Raw genomic sequence first — 19,592 nt, forward strand, 5'->3', positions numbered from 1 at the left:
AAAAATTTTCTAGCTGCTCTCCCAAAAAGCCATAGGTTTAACTTGTATGATATGTGTGTGTGTGTGTGTGTGTGTGTGTGTGTGTGTCTGTAAACTCTTTGAGCATTTATTCTCTACATCAATGTCTGCATTAGTTTTTAAAATTAATTTTTAATTTACATATTCAACCTACATCCCAGTTGTAGTCTCCTCCTTCCTCTCCTCCCAGTCCATCCTGCTCACTCTCTTCCCCCTATTACCTATCCCCTCATCTTCTATAAAGAGAATCCCACACCAGTACAAAATGTGGCATCAGGACTGAGCTCCTTCCAGTTCATTTAGCCCAGGCAAGGAAGCCTGGTTATGTGAAGTGATCAAAAGCAGGCAACAGGATCATAGGCAGTACCCTCTCCTTACTAGGGGACTGACATGAACAAACTGCTCATCAGTTACATGTGTGTCGGGTGCCTAGCTGCAGTCTATGCATGCTTTTTGGTTGGTGTTCTGTCTCTATAAGCCCCCATGGGTCTATGTTAGTTGACTCTGTTGATCTGCTGAGGAAAGAGGGTTGTTTGATAAGGTGTGAGATCCATACTTATCTGTGAGTATAAAGAAAAGTATTTAATATAGAGTTAGAAGCTGTATTGATTTAGAAAATTGGTGGTCACTGTTCTCATGTAGGATCAATGACCTATTCAGCCATAGGTTCTTTGCTGGGCTTTGAGTGGCCCATATACTAAGCAGAACATTAGTCTAATTCAACATCTGTTGGTTAATCCCAAGATATAAGTAACATTATTGCACATTGGTGGCATCTTGCTTGGTTGATCATTATTGTGATTTTTCAGTCTTAACATCTGGATAGCATTACTAGTTCCCTTTTTTTTTCTTAGAACCTTGCATGGCACCTCCCTATACTATGAGAGGCAGCCATCAAAGAAGAGGCTGCCAGGTCACTTCCATCATGATTCCTCATAGTTCTGCATTCGATGTGTACGGCTTCTTCAGCAACAGGATCTCAAATCGTACTTTAAATACTCCTTTCTCTTTCTCTAGGGAACAAAAAATTAATCCATAAAGCAAAATTTCCAGTGGCTCAGATACCTGGACTCATACAAAGTGACTTTGACTTAGTAAAGTGTTATACTGATAACAACCAATTGCAAAAGCATGCTGTATTTGTTGATCCGATCTACACATTCTGTATTCTGAAAAACACAATTATTGTTTTTGTTTGTTGGTATTTTCATAACAGCCTGTTTATGTATATTTAGGTAGAAAAACACATTCTTTATGAGATAGAATTTGAATGAAGACAGCTGTTTCTCCTAGATGCTTTAGAGTTTTCTTTTCTGTAATATATTTAAATTGCGTGATATACTTTAGGTTTAGATAAAAATACAGAATAAACTTGTTTATTCTTATGGTCCAAATTGACTAGTCTTAGCAATGTACCACATGCCAGAAGATTGCAATACAAGAAGATTATAAACTGATGACTAATAATGGTAACACAAAACATTAAGGCAAATGACATTTACATAAGTATCTTGATCTTAATACATGTAATTTACATATGAAAATTTAATCACCATAGAGATAAACAGCTGCAATGTTTAATTAAACTCTCCACACAAAATCAGCCTGCAAGAAGTAGTTTGTCACTGCTAATTCATCACAATTCTCTTAAGTATTCTTTAAAATAAAAATGCAAAATAAATGACTCTTATTGATAATTTAACTTCTGGTTACTTTGTATTTTAATTGTATCATCAAAGCCTGTTGAGAAAACAATAAAGATTCTAGGGTCATTTTCACTGTGTTTAGAAGGCAAAAATATAAATATATAGAAAACAAATGCGTTTGTTTACAAACTTGTAAGGGTCATCAACTAAATAGCACAAAGGGTAATTTAAGAAATTTTAATGTCAAAATAAGTGTGCATAGTGAACGGATGTAAATGTCTTTCTCAGTGGAGCTTTTAAAGAAAGAATGTATTTTATACGGAAATTAATGTGAACATTAGGACAGAAAGAGAGAGCATGCTCGCTGTGAGCATAGAATGCATAAAAATAAAAACAGACCTTAATTGTACATTCTGAGTATAAAAACACTAACAAATAAAAAAGTAAAAACTATCAAATAAATACCTTAGGAAGCCATTTTTTGGATAACCAGACATTTACAAAAATCAGAAAATAAACTCCAAAAACAATAAAAAAAATTGATTCTGTGTATCTTACTGCCTATATGTATCTATCTGAATATTCATTTAATATATAATATCTATTTAAAATCTGAAGCTTGTCCTTTATACTTATGAGATCCACAAAGGTAGTTCCTGTCCTATGAAGACAGTTATACAGAATTTCCTTTGTTCAGCAACAATGAAACTTTCTTTGTAGAAACATATTTTTAAAAGAGATATGAGGCGGTTAGTGATGTTAGTAACAAAACAGTGGAATTTTTATACTCTGCTTCAAGTCTTTTAGGTGTTCCATGTAAGTTTAGGTGGTAGGACATTAATATAAACAAAGTGTACATTATCTGTTTAAAAAGAGGTAAACCAAAACTGGACTTTGAAAATGACTTTCATCCATTGGTTGTTAAGATATGCTTTAGTGTTCAAGCACCCAAGGTCTCCCTAAATATGTTTCTAAATTTGTAAGAGTTGTCTAGACTAAATAAAAATCTGTCAGTAAATGTATACGTATGATATGCTATTTAATTATATCCTGTATTTCAATAATTTGGTTTTCTTTTGAAACAAACTTTGCAAGCCTGGTGTGGTAGCACACACCTTTATATGCATCGCTTAGATGGCAGGGGGAAATGCAGCTCTGAGTTTGAGACTAGCCTAGTCTGGTGTACACGGTAAATTTCAGGCAATCAAAGGCTATATTGTGAGATCCTCTCTCAAAGAAAATGACCTTTTACCTTCATAAGTCATAAACATATACGATATTAGTCATATGCTGAAATTAAGTGCCCCTGAAAAACTAAAAGCAAATATGGAAAGATAAATCACAAAATTAAATTACTAAAAGCTAACATCTCAATATCTAGTTCTATGTGGAAAATTTTTGAAGTCATTCAAACTTATTTCTATTTTTATATAGTGCAACAAATCTTGGAGCTGTGTATCTCAGTTTCTACTTTGTAAAATAATGCTGTGGCTTAGATAATATTCAACTTTATTCATGAACTATCCAGAATTTTATGTCATTTTAAATATTTAAATATGCCAAAGCCCATTTTTGGAAAATAGAGCAAGACAAATCTGAGGCATATGGTATATGACACTTTAACAATTTCTCAGAAAATATACATGTTTTGTTACAAAAGCTTAAACACCATAATACATTTGACATTACAATTAATCCTCTGTGGATATTCACATGTACACTTAGGGCTGAGAGAGAAAAGAAGAAGAAGAAGAGGAAGAAGAAGAAGAAGAAGAAGAAGAAGAAGAAGAAGAAGAAGAAGAAGAAGAAGAAGAAGAAGAAGAAGAAGAAGAGAAGAAGAAGAAGAAGAAGAAGAAGAAGAAGAAGAAGAAGAAGAAGAAGAAAGACTCTAAATAAATTATTTAATAAATATTTATTGATGTCTTTGAAGTTTAAGCATGCTAATTAGAACTCAAAGTATACTTTTCTGCATGAAATAATGCTTTAAAAATGTTCTATAAATTTGAGTCCTTTCTTTGGATGGAGCCTATTTTTAAATATACTCCTGTACACTTGACTTTCCACACATCCAATATGCATTTCTACACTCATGTTCTATTAGTTTGCTTTTTTAATAATAGAAATACACATAAAATAACAGACATATTGTATAGAGAAGCTCGTTTGTAGCTGACACAACCTGTGTTGAGCATGGGACTCAAACCATAGGATAAAGTAGATAGTACCACAATGCCTCAACAAAGGCGGATCACCTCAGTAGAGATGGTTATTACACATTTTATTTCACTTGATTTATTCTGCAACACAATCCCAGGAAAACTAATTCATTCACATAATTATTTTGATCTTTAGACAAATGTCAAGTATATTACATGTTTTCCATGAAAGCACAAAAATAGGCACACATATAACTACATGCATATAAGAAGGCTACACTTTTAGATTATGTGAATAACTTTGAGTTTCAAATGAGTCCTAGTGAAAGTATGTACGTGTGTGTCTTTTGATGTTTTGCAACCATAGAGATGGACTCACTGCTGAATTATAGAGCTACACAATGCTGAAGCTTTAAAAGAAATAGTCCATGAGGGATTTTTAGACTTAGCAGCCTACCATTTTCCAGATTACTATAAAGGAGTTGAGAAAAATTATCATGTTAGTATATACATAAAATACATAATTGTAATGTATTATATTACATAAGTATGTGTATATGTATATCAGAGATCTCACCACAGAAGGTGAAGGCTTAGGTGTAAATTTTCACATTTCATTTGGATGTTTATAATCTCACAAATCACATGATATTGTTCTCAAAAGTTTTTAAGTTTATAGTTTTTTTTCCTTTTGTCACAGTTTTTTTTTTTTTATTTCTCCCTTCTTTCCTCTGCTCATTTGTAGAAATAACATCAACGAGCACACGATCGACTTCAGATTGCTTGTTAGTTTTTACCACTTAACGTTTCTGAACAATAAAATACAATTGCTCTTAGACCCTATAATTCCACTTTTACTTATATTCTAAGATGTCTGGTAGCTTTCTGAAACCACAGGGAGTATAGAATCATACTTAATTATATTGCTTTTTTACACATAATTACTTACACACTTTAGTTAAACTAATTTTGCTAAGAAATCAAGAAATTTTAATAAAAATGCAGATATAACAACATACTACAAATATATGTACACATATAAATATTTAGTGCCGTAAATATACATTATACGACTAAAAGCTCTATTCATATGGTGGATTGCTATCGGACAGAACGCATTGAGAGAAGCACATAATTTTTAGATATTGGGGTACAACTCATATGATAAGTCCCATGCATATATGCTCTGTAGTTTGGGCCTGATCCAACCAAAACACATTTTCTATTCTCTTCTTCTATCCCCAAATTTAATGCATTTTTGCATCTTAGTTAAGCATTTGATTATACATGTTCCTTTAATTTTTCCACATGAGATATAACCGCATGTGTTTCTTTTTCTTCACATTTTTCAGCATAGAAGATTTGTTTTTTTTTTTTTTTTCTGGAAATATCAACAATGTACAAAATGTTCTTACCTTTTTAATAACTGACTCACTTGGTTAGTTCCAAGCAAATGAGAAATGATATCTCAAAAATATGGTGCTTGAAAACTGACACTAAAAATATTCTCTAACTTCACCCTGCGTACAAGAGCACTAACACTCACATTTATATCCACACATACATGAGTACCAACCTCCTCCCCACAACGTGTGTGGAATGGAACATATATGAACACACACACAGATACACATGAGGGCAGGAGAGAGAGAGAGAGGTGGGGGATAGAGAGAGAAAGAGAGAAGACAGAGAAAGACAGAGACAAGAGAGACAGAGAAAGACAGGCAAGAGAGACAGAGGCAGAGGTACACCGAGGGGAGACAGAGAGACAGAGAGAGACAGAGATTTCATCTATGTAATTTAAATAAGCACTTAATGGCCTTCATTTAATATTTTAAAAGTCATTACTCTTCCTGCACTCTGGTGCCATTATTAAGGAAAATTAATGTTATTTGAATACAAATCCAATGGCATTATGTGATAACCAAGCTGCCACGTAGTCATTAATGGGTAGGGTATGTATACTGCAAGTATAGCCTGGACAAACAGATGATTCATGTTCATGGGTATGTATAGAAGGATGGTGTTATGTTAAAATAGAATGAAACACATTTAAAATTTTACTTATTGTTTATGTCTGATGTCTTCCACATAGAGGTCTGATGTACTGTACATAGTAATAGGTCATCTAGAAAGAGAATTATGGAGAAAGGCTTACTAATGGTGTTTTAAAGGAGACAAATTAGCCTGAATTAAATACAGATTTTTATGTAGTATCAGATGTCTCCAGATTCTCTTTTCCCTTTCTTCCATGATGAATGAGGATAAGGATAACTTAATAAAAGGCACAGGAGTTCTATATGAGGAGAAATATTATATAGTGAATTTACTTGATAAAGTAATTTTTGGAGACCAGGAGTAGTTCTTTGTATATATTAAAAAACCAGGGAATCTCCATGAATAGATTACTTTATTTGTCTAGAATTACTAGATAATTATTGAGGGCAATGAAATCACTGTATAGTGTTTTTCTTCCTGAACATACATAGTAATACTGCATGCATGTGTGTGGTTGTATGTTACTGTGTGTATTGTACATGCTTGTGAAATATGGATATGTGTGCTCATGCACATACATGTGAAAGCCATAGTAGAGCATTAGTGTCTTCCTTTATTATTCTCTGTCTTATTATCTTTAGTCAAGTTCTCTCCTTGAGCTGAAATCTCTATACTTTACTAAGCTAACAAACTACTCAACACTTGGAATCTACCTGTATCCACATTTCTATGCTAAGGTGGCTAGCACAGGTTATGTGGATTCTGGGGATTTGAACTGAAGCACTCATGCTTGCAGAGAAAGAACTCTTTCTCACTGATATTTAATACTTCCCCTACCATGTAATATTTTACCCAAAGAAATCTATTTTAAAAGTTGGTGTTACATGAATTATTAAATATAAAATGTACATTGTAAAATCTTGCCTTAATTTGGTAGATTGCTGTCTATTAGGCTTGTTAGAATATACATAAACATTATGCATATGACTTCTCTGAGAGTGGACAAATTATTAGATATTTTATTGTATCTACCAACTGAAAACAAGAAAATTCTTTATTCTGTTCTTTTCACATTGAGATAAATATGAGTCATGGATATCAATGCTTTATAGAAAAGAATTATAGCTTAGCTTAGCTTACCTTCCCCCCCATCCCTGGATTACTGAGCCAAACATTACAGCTGCCCATGTTGTCAAAATGCCATAGGAGAATTTAGTACAAGAGAAGCCAATAATGTAGTCAGTTTCTGACATTTAAATGAATGTTTTTGCTGTTCTGTCAAAATTAATCATTAACTTTAGCATTAGAAGCTAGTATTTCAATAGTAGAGGGAAATTTTCCCACCATTACTTCAGAGCAAAGGTAGCCCTGTGGTGTTATAAATATATATTTCAGACTTAGAGAAAGGATGGATCCCGCAGGACATCATTCCTCTCCATCCACTGATGATGTCAGTGAGTCTCTGATTAGCTACTGACATTTGAAATTATGGTGGGTCAGTAAGGTTAATGAAAGTCTTCTTTATATAGTCATGGTCCCGCTGCCTTGGTGCCTTCCTCAGCTTTTGGCTTGTTTGCTGACCCCAGAAAGTAAGGCAAAGTAAGAATAAATATCAACAGGGCAACAATCTGAACACTCACATGTTGATGATTTTCAGAGCTGCTGTTTAACACAAGAGAAAAGGTTAATGAATAGCAAGTTATCTGGGAATGGTTTAGTATATGGGCTCTCGCTGGCAACCTTAGAGCTCATGTAGGATTAGCTCTGTTCACATGAAGAGAATAGTACAAATGGATTGACTACAGTTTTCTCTCTAAGTGGCAGAGTATCATGAATCTCTCAATTTATAATATTGAGTCATCCTCTGTTGAGGCAAAGAGAGGGTATAAAACTGAATTAGACCTCGTGACCGAGCAATCAGAATTCTTAGTGCTAGAATGAGTTCCTGAGATTCAGATCAGCATTTCAAGTACTGTTTTGTAGGATTTCTGCATTGCCCTGGGTAAAGAGGAATCACTGTAGGAAGAAAGCTACAGCTTGGGTTCTCCTTCTCACTAACGCTGAGCATGTCATCTAGGCTGCCACAGAAAAATAAGTGCTTCTGGAAAACTATTTTTGTAAACAACTGATATGTTCCCAAATTTTTTCATTTTATAATTCAAAAAACACTGTCTAAAAATTAAATTTTATTTTCTAAATCTCCACAGCTATTTTGCAATATACATATCAAGAAATTTCTACTTCTTAAACTTCTACCCTAGAGTTCTTTTAACCAAACTTTTCTTTTCTTAAATATTACTATTTTTGTTTCATAGAAAAAATTGAACAATAGTAAAAGTAATGTTCTGGATGAATCTTGCTCCATGATGACAGGAATCTCAACAGGAAGCAGTAGAGAATTATTAGGCAAAGTTCTCTCCAGACATTTTTTCTTCTAATTGAAAATAATTTTTTCATATAATGTATTCTGATTACAGTTTCCCTTCCGCTACTTTTCCTCAGATCCTCTCCCCTTTCCACTTTTCCTTTCTCTCTCATTATATGCAGAGAAGCATCTATAATAATAATGACAATAAAGGTGATAACAATAATCATTAAAAAAACCAAAATAAGACAAAACAACCACATAAATGAAAAAAAGGAAGCACAAAACCCACATACAGACAGAAACACACATTCACAGAGACAAAGAAAACAAAAACAAAACCAGAAACCATAATACATAAACAAAAATTGTAAGGAAAAAATGTTCATACAAAACATTGTGATACGAAAATACTCCCAAAATACCACTAAGTTTATTTGTGTTGCCCATCTACTGCTGGCCGTGGGACATGCCCTTAAGTGTGGTTTGTGTACCTAGCTAGCATCCATTGGATAAAACTAATTTTTCCCTTTTGAGTGTTTATAGATTAGAGATACCTTTGGTGGTAGTGATGGGGGCTTGTGTTTACTTCTCCTCTCAATGCTGGAACCACATTTGACTTTGACCTGCGTAGGCCCTGTGCATACTGCCGCAGTGTCTGTGACTCAAATGTGTGCTAGTATGGCTGTGTATAGAAGGCGTAGCTTCCTTGGTGCCTTTTATCTCTCCAAGCTATTACAATCTCTTCTGCAGAATTCCTTGATCCCAGAGGTAAAGAATTTGATAAATAATTTCCAAGGTCTCTCACTGTCTGTGCATTATTCATTCATATGTCTTTGTATTTTGTTTTTCATCTACTGCAAGAAGAAACTTCTCAAATAATGGACAAGTAAGATACCAATCTCTGAGTATGGCAGTATATCAATAGGTGTCTTTTTTGTTTTTGTTTTTTTTTTTTAACTATATTCCTTTAGCAGAACAGTAGCATTTAGTTTTCCTCTACATCCATGGTCTACAAGTTTCAGGTATTTGGCCAACCAGGCATTGTTAAACATGATTGAATGGATCCTCTTGGTTTGTTAGTTTTGTTTCATATTTATGTTTGTTTGTTTGTTTGATGAATTAGATCCTATCTCAACCTTTTAGTTAACTTGGCTAATGGTTTGTTAGGCTTATTGATTTTTGTCAAAGAACCAGTTCTTGTTTCATTGATTCTTTGTATTGTAATTGTTCCTTTGTTTCCATTTCATTGATTTCAGCTTTAAACTTGACTATTTCCTGTGGCCTATTTCTTTTGAATGTGTTTTCATCTTTTTGTTCTAGATATTTCAGTCCTGTTTTTAAGTTCTTAGCATAAAATTGCTTTTTTTTTTTTTTTTTTTTTTTTTTTAATGTAAGCACTTAGTTCTATGAGCTTTCTTCATGGAACCACCTTCATTGTTTCTTGGTCTAGGCTCTGACTGGGATATGTCTAAGGTCTGTACAGGACTGGTGCCATTGCTCACTTGGGTATCACAGGAGAGTAGGTCTTGTGGGGTGTGAAATCAGGAAAATTGACCCCACCCTAGCCAGCTGAGCTCAGAAGAGTGGCCTAGATGTTTGGGTATGTGGTACATTTATTTTCATTGAGTTTAGAAAATCTTTAATTCTTTTAAAGTTTTTTCTTACATTCTGTATTGACCTATTTCGCATTCAGTAATGAGTTGTAAAGTTTCTATTAGCTCACAACCTCTTTGTTATTTCTGTTGTTGTTGTGTTCAGATTTAATCTATGGTAGACAGATAGGATCCATGGTATTGTGTCAATTTTCTTCTATCTTTTGAGACTTGTTTTATGACTGAGTATGTGGTAATTTTTGGAAATTTTAGATGTTCCTCTCAGGTCTGCCTTAAAAAGTCACTTGGTCTTTTTCCCTTGCAATTTTAAGTATCATTTTTATTATAATTTATTCATAGTACATTCCCATTGTTATCCCCTCATTTGTGTCTTCCCGTTCCTACCCATCTCCCTCCCTCTTTTGCCATATTCCTCTCCACTACACATCTGACAGAAGGGGACCTCCTGTCAGATATGATCACAGCCTATCAAACCTCATCTGGATAGCATGCTTACCCTTCCTCTGTACGTGACAGAACCTCCCCAACAAGGGGAAATGATCAAATCCGGGGCACCAGAATTCATGTCAGAGGCAGGCCCCACCTTCTTCACCACCAAGAAGAATGAGCTGTCCATTGGCTAGATGTGAGAGGGGCCTGTGTTTACTGCATGCATTGTCCTTGGTTGGTACATCAGTTTCTGCACGCCCCCTGAGTCCAGATCTTCCAGCCTTGATGGTGTTCTTGTGGGACTCCTGGACTTTCTGGGTTCCTCTATCACCCAGTTCTTCCATACCATTCACACCTGGAGTCCAGCAGCAATTCCAAACATCTGTCCCAATCCCTCACTAAGTGGAGACTCTCATAGGACATCTATGTTGGGCTAATATGCACTTAAAAGTGAGTACATACCATGTTTGTCTTTCGGGGTCTAGGTTATCTCATTCAGGATGATCATTCTAGTTCCATCTATTTGCCTGCAGATTTCAAGATTTCCTTGTTTTTAATAGCTGAGTAGTAGTCCATTTGTAAAGGCATTATCCATTCTTCAATTGAGGAACATCTAGGTTGTTTCCAGATTCTGGTTATTATGAATAAAAGTGCTATGAACATAGTTGATTAAGTATCTTTGGGAATATGCTACCTCAAGACGCAGCCATTCCACTCCGGGACATATACCTAATGTTCCTTTGCAATTTTTAATATTTTTATTCTATTCAATTAGTCTTTTGATTAATATGTGCCAAGGGGACTTTCTTTTCTGATGCAGTCTATTTGGTACTCTGTATGCTTCTTGTACTAGGCATCTTCTTCTTAGGTTAGGGTGGTTTATTTTTTATTTTGTTGAAAATATTTTCTGGCCTTTGGCATGTGTTTCTTCTCCTTTCTCCATTTCTATTTTTCTTAGATTTGTATTTTTTCACAGTGTCTTAGAGTTCCGGGATGTTTTTGTGCCAGGATATTGTAGATTTAACATTTTCTTTAACCAAGGTATCTATTTCTTATATCATGTTTTCAATACAAGATATTCTGGTTTGTATCCCTTGTATTATGTTCATGATGCTTACTTTTGAGATTCCTGATGAAGTTCCTAATATTTTCACATTCATATATCCTCTAGTTTGGGATTCCTTCTTGAATCTATTTCTACTTTGTGGTCTTGAATGCATTTATTCATTTCCTTCTACTGTTTATGTGGTTAAAGATTTTGTTAAGATACTTATTCATTTTTCTCTTCAAAGACCTCTATCTTATTCATAAAGTAAATGATAAAGCTGTTATTGTGTTCTTCATCTATGCTGCAATACTTAGGGGCCACTGTGGTAGGGTTGAACTCTAGTAGAGGTACCTTGCCTGGCATCTAGGGATTTGAGTTTGGATAAGATTGTAATTTTAGGTGTGATATATGCTCTTATCTTTGTAAGCTTGCTGTTTTCTTCCGCTGTTTCTGCTGCTTTCATATAAGGGTGTGATGTCTGGGTCTATGGGCCCACAGCAGCAGCATTCTGTTACCACCAAAGGCCAGATGGACATACTTGGTCTTGGCTACAGGCTGGGGATATGTTGATATCTGAGGGCTGTGCAGAGCTAGCTGGACTTTTTACCTGGGTATCTATCATAGGAGGGCTGGCCCTGGGGATCGTGACAGCAGGAGAATCAATGCTGCCCCCTTAGCCAGTTGAGCTCAGGAGAGTGGCGCTGCACATTGCAGGAGTTGTGGCAAGCGTGACTCGAGGGTATGAGTGTGAGAGAGCTGAATATGCCACTTGTACAAGGGAGAAGTACTGTCCTCCATCCTCATCCTTCTCCACCTGCAGCAGGACCAGCAGACCTGGTCCTGGGATTATAAGAGCGAGCAGGAGATCTGTCTCTGCCCCTTACCAGCTTCACCACTTTGGAGAGGCCCTCACAAGCAACAGCATTTAAGAGAGATGTCATGCTCTTCACCAGATGCAGCACTTAAGAGAGCTCTTTACCGTTCCTGGGCAGCACAGCAGCTGGGCCTAGATGTGGAGATTGCAGATGAGCTACCCCTGAAAATGTGAGCACATGAGAGCCACCCTGCCTTTTATCTATTGTGCCTTGGCATGGATGAGAGATAGATGCCCTCATCCCCTTCCACTTCCCTTACCACCTATGGCAGGGGGTAATTCTGGCCCTGTGGTCATAGAGAGGGAGAACTAGCCCTATGCTCCACTGGATGCAACACTCAAGAGCATCAGAAGAGAACTGGCCCTGGTTGCAGGATGTGGCCTGGGGTAACAGTAAGCCTATGGAGAACAGAAGAGCTGGTGGGCTGACAAGATCAGATACCTCTCAGGCCAGAGGTTTCAATTGGACCTCCATAATTTCAATTCCATGAATAGACTACTGGAGTGGAGTGTATGAAGCGGCTGGTTCTACAGATCTAAAACTCCAAAATCTCCATGACATAGCACAACAGCAGGATATCTGAGAGGAGTCCCAGTGAGGTTCCAGTACTGAGAGAGGAGCAGAAGTCAGATGCCTCATATCAGACCAATGAGTCATTGAAATAATCATTTACAAGCAAAGAAGTGTGTAAAAAAGGGTATACTGTGGCACACATTGCAACACACTACAGTTTCCACAAGGAGATTTTGTTTTGGTGTGACAGGTAGAAAGGGTGAGAGGGAGGGAATGATACATGGGATTGGATGTATGGTGTGAAATTCATGAAGAACCAATACCAACTTGCTAGGTGAGGGATCTTATTTAGTACCGAACTCAGAAGTAATGATACAAAAATGTGGATATTTCCAATTAATGTATAAATAATACAGGGTGACCTAAGGGAGAATGGAAATTTATTAGGTAAATTTAAACAACCTTTGCATATAAGGTAACTAATATTCAAAATTAACCATAGTTAATTAGAAAGTGAAAATATTGACCCATTATTTTATATCTCACTATTTGCTTGTTTTATTTACATATTTGTAACAGTCTTACAGATATTTTCCCAATGATTCAAATAAACTGGGTCAGCTTCTGTTATTACAGTGTTATAAGCTGTTTTCAAAGTGACATAGTGAATTAAGGTACCTTATAACTCCAAAATAGGCTTTGTAATATGGTTAGTGGTGATACAAAAATACTTAGAAGTTAATAAAATGTTTTTTGTATTTAAAAATGGTGGGTTTTGTTCCAATTTTGTAATAAAAATCACTATTAGACTTATAATTTATAAATATATAATTGTTAATTTATAAATAAGTACAGTAATAACAGGTCTTCCAAAGAAATCTTGAGAACATCAGATGTAATGTTTTAACATATGAAGGTGTGATGGCAGACTGAGAGGTAAAAGAAAGCTGCTTCTCAGAAACAATGCAGAAGAGTAATAGTGCTGTTCAGATTTAGATATATTTCAACAGACTACTGTTTCCACAACAAGAAATTTCATTCTATGTCGGGGAAGAGGCTGAGGGGGAGAATCTGGAAGGAGTTATAGGGAAGAGTGAGTATGAATATGATAAAAGTACATTGAGATTCTCAAATAATTAATAAAATATTTTACAGAGACTGATGTGCCAACCAAGGTCCGTGTAGGATGTGGACCTAGGCTTTTTGCTCAGATGTAGCAGATAGACAGCACAGTCTCCCTTTGGGTCCCACAATATGGGGAATAGGGACTACTTCTGACATAGACTCTGGCCTAATAATCTTAATCACTTCTCCCCTGCCAGGGTGGCCCTTCCAGACAACAGAGGAAAGGGACACAGTCAGTACAGATGAGACTTGATAGGCAGAGGTCAGATGTTAAGAGAGGAGGGCTCCCCTTTCTGTGGACTAGGGCTGGGGAGGGAGAGAGGATGAGGGAGGGAGGGTGTGATAGGAAGGAGATGAGGGTCATTGCTACAATTGGGATATAAATAATTCAAACTGCAGAACAACCAGGTTACTTATATTGCTAATTCCACTACATGGGAATAGCTCTGAGATTAGCAGAGACATGAATGTCTATGCATAGCATAGACAAGGCTTCTTGTTGGTCACAGAATCCCTGTGACTTATTATTAGATGCCATTTCTTCTGGTCATACAAAGAGCAGAGAGCCAGCCTTAATTGTTGTGTGCATCGTGCATCCCTCATATATTTGTAATTTTAGGACTGTATAACACTTGTGAGAATTTATATATTTTGAGAACAAAAGAACCAGACACTGAAGCTGGATCAGACCTAACAGGGTTTATTCCTCTCAGCATGATGGATGCTGACATCCTGCATCCTTCATATTCCAGCCCCAAGCACTTTAGTTGCCATTCTTCATTAGAACAGGACAGTTCCCAGGACAGCTTTGAAGAAAGCTTCCGATACAAATTGATCTGGCATTCCATACTGTCCTACAGAGGACTCCTATTAATACTATCATTTCTCACCATGTAGAACCTGGACCACAAATGCTATTCCTGTCCTGTTTAACCATTTTCCCCAATTATATTTTGGCCCTTACTAAGGTACTATTCACCCCAAATCAGCATGAAGAAACCTTAAGAGAATGAGACGCACTCCACCTTGGGCGGTTGGGTACGTTTTTGTTTGCTCTCTTGACTACAGACGCTTATCTTCATTGGGAGTTGCTTATAAGTTATTATTGGTGCTATTCAGAAAGAAAATGAGATTGGACTCAGGGATGTCTCTCTTTTCCTCAATCTTTCTTTCATAGTTATGATGATACGGGTTCAAAATAAAGAAGGGGGTAGATACGGAAATACATAGAGATGATAAGATAAAAACTAGATTATTGAATCTACTCCTAAACATAAGATGTTATTTGTTCCTAACAAATAAGGTTATTTTTAATTTCTTAGTATAGAATTCTGTATATTGATACAAAACATGTTTGTTTTTGATCCATTGGTATAGACTCCAAACTTAATGTTATTCTCCACACGCAGTATATGTACTTCTACTCTAATATGAGGTATTGAACTCAATACCTCTGAATTATACTCAATTATACTCAACTATAACACAAAGTTTACTTCCAATACCTTAAAAGTGCTATTGCAGGCTGTTTAGGATAATGAAATAACACAAGCTCATTTTTGGTTTATTACATCATGGTCATGTCAATTACTAATCTGTTTTTTATGAAAAGAATATCCTAGGTGTAACAGATAGATATGATGCTACAGATAGATATGGTAAAATAGATAAGGTTTTCAAAAGCTTTAGAGATCTACAGAATATGACCTTTAAAGATGCTTTTAATATATTAAAGATTCATTTTTTAAATTTTATTAATTTATTCAGATTACAACTCAATTGCCATTCCATCACTTGTATCTTCCCATTCCTCTCTCCCTCCTGCTTTCACCATATTCCCCTCCCCTAGGTCTATGACCGAGGGGGGCCTCCTCCCCTACTATATGGTTGTAGCTATCAAATCTCATATTGGTAGCCTGCTTATTCTTTCTCTCAGTGCCATCACCAAGGGGAGGTGGTCAAATATGGAGCACCAGAGTTCATGTCAAAGTCAGTTCCTGCTCTCCACATAACTGTGGAGAATGTCTTGTCCATTGGGTAGGGGTTCGATGTTTACTATTGTATTGTCCTTGGTTAGAGCAATAGTTTGAGCTGACCCCCTGGGCCATGATCCACCCATCATGATGTTCTTCTTGTACATTTCTAGGACCCTCTGAGTTCTTCTATTTCCCCATCTCTTATATTTCTCTTACTGTTGCTCTATAGTACAGCTTGATATCAGGTATGGAAATTCCTCAGGAGGATCTTTTATTGTGTAGGATCGTTTTAGCTCTTCCGGATTTTTTGTTGTTCCATATGAAGTTAAACACCACTAAACCAAATAACCCTATTGAGAAATGAGGCTCAGAACTTAAGAAAGAATTCTCAACAGAGGGATATCGAATGGCTGAGAAACACTTAAAGAAATGCTCAACATCTAAGTCATCAGAGAAATGCAAATCAAAACAACTCTGAGATTCCATTTTACACCCATCAGAATGGCTAAGATCAAAAATTCAAGTGACACCACATGCTGACAAGGATGTGGAGAGAGGAACACTCCTTCATTGCTGGTGAGAATGCAAACTTGTACAACCACTTTGGAAATCTATCTGGTGCTATCTCAGAAAACTGAGCATAAGGCTCCCTCAAGACCCAGCTATTCCACTCCTTGGAATATACTCAATTAAAAAAGTTGCACTGAAGTTTCTGCCCAATTATTGATACTTTTTCTATGGTTCAAGAGTTAAACAAAGGTCTAAGCACCCTCCTGGTGCAATGCGATTAACATTTCAGTGTAATGAAACAAGAGATTGTTGATGCAATAACCATTTAACATCGCCATCTATGTTCCCAGAATCCTGTCAGTCAGCTACACTTGAACACCCTGACTCTGTTTCCATCAGCTTTGGTTTTCCACAGGGTGTGCAGATGTGCCCAATGAGTAGGTGAAATGCAAGATTTATGTAAAATTAACAACTTCTGAGAAAAGTTATAATTTTTATATATTATATCATATTTTATAATAATAAGCTAACATTGTGAGAAAATAATATACTCCATGGGAAAATGATTCTGTGGTTCTGGAAGATCTGAGAAGAGAGACATCCTCAAAGTTTTAAAATTATCTCTTTACATCCTAATTATAACCCCCTCCCTCATTGCCTCCCCAGTCCCTCTGTCTCCCTCATATTCCCTCCCCCCTTCCCTCCCCTAGATCTCAGAAAGGGGAGCCCTCCTCACTTAACATCTGACCTCAGCCTATTAAGCCTCATCTGGACTGCCTGTATCATCTATCTCTGGGACCTGGCAAGCCTGCCCCACCAGGAGGCACCAGAGTCCAAGTCAGAAGTAGTCCCTACTCCCCATATTATGAGATCCACAAGGAGACTGTTCTGCCTATGTACTACATCTGAGCAGAGGGTCTAGGTCCTCACCATGTATAGTTCTTTGTTGAGGCATCAGTCTCTGTAGCAGTCCCTTCAGATTTGTTGGCTCCATTGGTCTCTTTGTGGAGTTCCTGGCCCCTCTAGGTCCCTTCTATTTCCAAACTGTTCCATAAGACTCATTGTACTCCACCCCAAAGTTTGGCTGTGTGTCTAAGCATCTGCTTGGACGCCCTGATGGGTGGAGTCTTTCAGAGGACCTCTATAGAAGGCTCTCTTCCTGTTCCTTCTCTTCAACTGCTTTTGGTGTCTATTCTACTTGTTCTTCTGAGTGATAATGAAGCTTACTAAAGTCTCTGTATTGTAGTGTGATTATCCTGTGTTATGAAGCTAATATTCACTTATCAGTGGATATACATCATGCTGGGTCTGTGTTATTTCACTCAGGATGATCATTTCTGGTTCCACCATTTGCCTGAAATTTTCAACATTTCCTTGCTTTTAATAGCTGAGTAGTATTCCATTGTTTAAATGTGCCACAGTTTCTTTGTTCATTCTTCAGTTGAGGAACATGAAGTTTGTTTCCAGGTTCTGGCTATTACAAATAAAGCTGCCATGAACATAGTTGAGGAGATGTCCATGTTGTATGGTGGAGAATCTTTCAGGAACATGCTCAGGAGTGGTATAGCTGGGTCTTGAGGTAGAAATATTCCCAACCTTCTGAGAATGCTCCAGAATGAGTCCCCCAAGTGAATGTACAAGTTTGCATTCCCTCCAGCAATGGAGAGGTGTTCCCCTTTCTCTACCTCCTCGCCAGCATGCACTTGTCACATGAGTTTTTTATCTTAGCCATTCTGATAAGTGTAAGATGAAATCTCAGAGTTGCTTTGATTTGTATTTACCAAAAATCAATCTACAGATTCAATGTAATTCCCATCCAAATGCCAGCACAATTCTTTACAGACTTTGAAAAACAATTCTCAACTTCATTTGGGAAAAAAACCCAAATAACTAAGACAACCCTATACCATAAAAGATCTTCTGGAGGTGTCTCCATCCCTGATCTCAATCTGTACTATAGAGCAAGAGTAATGAAAACAATATGGTACTGACATAGCAACAGACAGGTGGATCAATGGAATTGAATCAAAGATCCAGAAATAAAACCACACACTTATGAACACTTGATTTTTGACAAAGATGCCAAAACCATACAATGGAAAAATGATAGCATCTTCTACAAATGGTTCTGGTCTAAGTGGATGTCTACATGTAGAAAATTTATCACCCTGCACAAAACTAAAGTCCAAGCAGATTAAAGACCTCAACATAAAAGCAGACACACTAAATCTGTTAGGAAAACAAAGCGGAGAAGAGCCTTGAGCTCACTGGCACAGGAGACAACTTCCTGAACAGTGCACTAATAGATCAGGCTGTAAGATCAACAATTGATAAATGGGACCTCTTGAAACTGAAAAGCTTCTGTAAGACAAAAGACACTGTCATCAGAGGAAAACGACAGCTTACAGACTGGAAAAAGATCTCCACCAACCTTTCTTCTGATTGAGGGCTAATACTCAAAATATATAAAGAACTCAACAAATTAAATATTACCAAACTAAGTAATCCAGTTAAAATGGAGTACATAACTAAACAGAGAGTTCTGAAAAGGAGAATATCCAGTGGCTGAGAAACATTTAAATAAATAAATAAATCTTCAAAAAAGAAAGAGAAAGGAAGAAAGGAAGGAAGAAAGAAAGGAAGAAAGAAAGAAAGAAATTAGGTTTCTCACCTCTTTAAGAAAACAAAGTACCAAATGAGATCTAAAATGACAGGATAGAGAGACAGAGAAGTTTGGTTGGTAAATGACATGGTAGCAAATCTAATCATACATATAAATAGTAAACACATCTACCACCTATGCCCAATGTAAAGTTCTGGATAACTGTAATGATATGGGAAAAAAAACAACCTAAAATGTGAATTAAAACAGAATAAAACACACAAGTCATTTATTTTGTTTTATAATTGAATATTATGAAATAATTCATCTGCCACCAATAGTTAAATTTGTACAGCGTTTTAAATTTCCCAGGAAATTAATATCTCATAATTTAATTAAATCAACAGTAGTAAGTACATATTACCTTGAAATTCAACTCTAGATTGTCTGTATGGTATTTTATTAATAATGACTTTGAGACCCTAGTGCAGTTACATAAGAAAGACAAATACAATTAATTGTCAGTGTTGGACATAGAGACATTTTTATTAAACGTGTGTATTGGGGAGGTTTTTATATTAAAAGTTCCCATAATATAAGTAGCATTATCTCTGAGAATGGCTGTCACATCAGCTAGATGTGATAAGAAATGGTTAAAGCATCAATTGTTGTGTTACAGGCTAGGGGTTTTTGAACTATGGAGGAAACACTGTTC

This window comes from Acomys russatus, chromosome 24 (genome assembly GCF_903995435.1).
Source record: "Acomys russatus chromosome 24, mAcoRus1.1, whole genome shotgun sequence".
Taxonomy (NCBI): Eukaryota; Metazoa; Chordata; class Mammalia; order Rodentia; family Muridae; genus Acomys; species Acomys russatus.